Source organism: Arachis ipaensis, chromosome B09 (assembly GCF_000816755.2).
Source record: "Arachis ipaensis cultivar K30076 chromosome B09, Araip1.1, whole genome shotgun sequence".
Lineage (NCBI taxonomy): Eukaryota > Viridiplantae > Streptophyta > Magnoliopsida > Fabales > Fabaceae > Arachis > Arachis ipaensis.
This window is the reverse complement of record NC_029793.2, coordinates 54591785-54594697: the sequence shown is the minus strand read 5'-3', so window position 1 is coordinate 54594697 and position 2913 is coordinate 54591785.

The window sequence follows — 2913 nt, the reverse complement described above, 5'->3', positions numbered from 1 at the left end:
TTCACATTTTTAGAAAATTCTAACATACTCAATTTCCAAAACCAAACGTTTCCAAACCGACTTTTTCCACACTTAAATCATAAGCACTCTCACTAGTCTAAACTAACCAATAATTCAAATTAAGGACATTATTGTTTTCTGCTTAGAGTTAATGATGTGCTAAAGTAAAGAACAAAGGGGTATAATAGCCTCAAAATTGGTTTGCAAGGGATAATGAAAGGTAAGGTCATATGGGTATGTAAGCTCAGTTAAACAAAGGCCTCAATCATATAAGTGCATGCATACATCAAACAATGGAAATATAGAATTAAGCAAGACAAATATCATAATTTTAGAGAGAAAAACACACATCAAAAATAAAATATTGGTTGATAGAATGCAACCAATCAAATAAGCTCAAAAATCTCACAGGTTTTGTGTGTTCGAGCTCTAAACCATGTTCCAGTATAATATTCCTTCAAACAAGTTTAATAAAAAGTTCTAATTTAAATTAGTGAAATACTCTAAAAAGTTTCTTGAAAAAGTAAATATTACTTTAACCAAGTGGTGGTAAAATATGCACAAAATCAAACAAATATGAAATCAAAAACAAATATACAATCAAACATGCAAATGCAACAATGAACAAACAAAGAAAATAAAACATTGGTGTTGAAAAGAAGGTAACTAACCCCTGGAAGTCGGTATCGACCTCCCCACACTTAAAGATTGCACTGTCCTCGGTGCATGCTAAGATGTGCAGATGGACTTGTCTGTCGCCCCATATAGAAGTTTCTTTTCCTTTCCTTTTCCGGTGGCCATCCTGAAAGAAGAGGAAAAGAAGAAAAGTAACCCAGAAACAAAGATAGAAAACAAATAAAATATGGGTGTTAGTGCCAAATAATAAGGGTCTCAATTACATGGTAGCTACAACATGCAAGTGAGAAAATAGTAGAAGCATGTGGCAATTCAAGAGTGTAAAAATTTGCAACAATGGGGAAGAGAGTGTGGGTAATGCAAGAAAATATAAGTTCGTGTCAATGCAAAAGGAATACAATTATTATAGAAGAGTAGCATTGACTTATGAATAATAATACCCAATCAGAATAAAACAAGTCATGAAGAACCAGGATAATTCAAGAGAAGATGCAACAGTTAAATAAGAAATTTAACACCAACGGAAAAATAATAAATTTAGAAAAGAAAATAAAATATGCAAAAAATTAAAATGCAATGAATGAAAGTATGCAAATGCAATAGAAAAAATAGAATAAAAGAGAATAATAATGAGAAGGGAAATAACCGAAGAAAAAGAAAGTAAGAAAGGAGGAAGAAAGAATAAGAAAAGATAGAAGAAAGAAGAAAGAATGATAATAGAAAGATAAGTAGGATTGGAGAAGAAAAAATAAGATATCTGGCGCTGATTTGGATAGGCTGTGCGGCGCATGCGACGCAGACGCGTGGAGCAAGCGTTCGCGTGGTTGGCGCTATTCTCAGGTGACGCGGACGCGTCATGGACGCGGATGCGTGACCTGATTTGTGCTATTGGCGCGAGTGCAGCCTCGCACACGCACAACTTTCTGTTTCGTACGCATATTGCCAAAAATTGTGGGTGACGCGTGCGCGTGGGTGACGCGCACGCGTGAATGGCCTCTTTTTGAAGAATGACGCGGACACGTGGTAAAGCTGGTGCTTCCAGCACCATTCCAGCCCAACTCCATCATAACTCTCGGCCATACATCTCTTTACGTCGATTTTGTAGGGCCATGCGTGCGCGTGGGTGACGCGATCGCGTAAGAGGCTATTTTTCAAATGACGTGGATGCGTCAGGGACGCGTTCGCGTGGGCATGCTTGTGCCTAAGGCATGCCTCCAGCCATGCTCTCGTGTGACTTTCTGTTCAATTCTCTTTTCTTCCGAATGCACCTATGACGCGGACGCGTCAGCGACGCTTGCACGTCGTGTGCATTTTTTTTATGCAGTATGCAAATGCAAATGCAGGCTATATGTAGCTATATGCAGAGATTATGAGAAGAGTCATTAACAAAAAAAATAAAAATTGAATAAAGTAAAATAAAACTAAGACTGAAACTGAACGATCATACCATGGTGGGTTGTCTCCCACCTAGCACTTTTAGTTAAAGTCCTTAAGTTGGACGTTTGGGGAGCTTCGTGTCTTGGAGGCTTGTGTTTGAACTCATCAAAGAATCCCCACCAATGTTTGTAATTCCAATGGCCTCCAGTATCCCAAACTAGTTGTATTCAAGCAAGTTAAAGCAAGTGACAAGGCCCCAAGAGTGTTGATTGCGAGAATGAATTCCGGGGTCCCAAACCTTGCTTTTGCACCGTCTTTTTGTTGACCATCTTTGTTCCAACCGGGTGGTAAGCAATTTAAATTCTCACTGAGGCATCCAAACAGCTTCCTAGACCCATACAATTTAGTATTCTTCCAACCATGATACTTCAGCCGTGAGCTTCCTACCACAATGAACCTAGGATTGTGTTGCCAACCACTAACCATCTCCCTCTTACTCTTATAGCCACAAAGAGCTCTAAGTTGCCCATCCGTCTCAAGTAAAGCATATTCAAGTGGGCTTATTAAGCTTAGAGATGAAAGATTTACCCACTTGAATGAAGGAATGGATGGTGTTGAAGTGTGGGGAGAGGTCTCCAATAGCTTTGGCAAGGTGATTTCCAGCTCCATTCCCTTGAGTTCTTCTTTGACAACTTCCACTTCTTTGCAAGCTTCTTTAATATCAACATTTTCCTCTTGGTAGCTTTCTTCCAATTCGATCTCTTCTTCATTGTTCACCAAGGGCATGGGAGGTTGTGCTTCTTCTTTAATCTCCATGTCAAGTCCAATGGGAGAGTATTCAAATGTAGATAAGAATTCATCAATGATTGAATCCATCTCTTGATCATCCCCTTCAAAGTT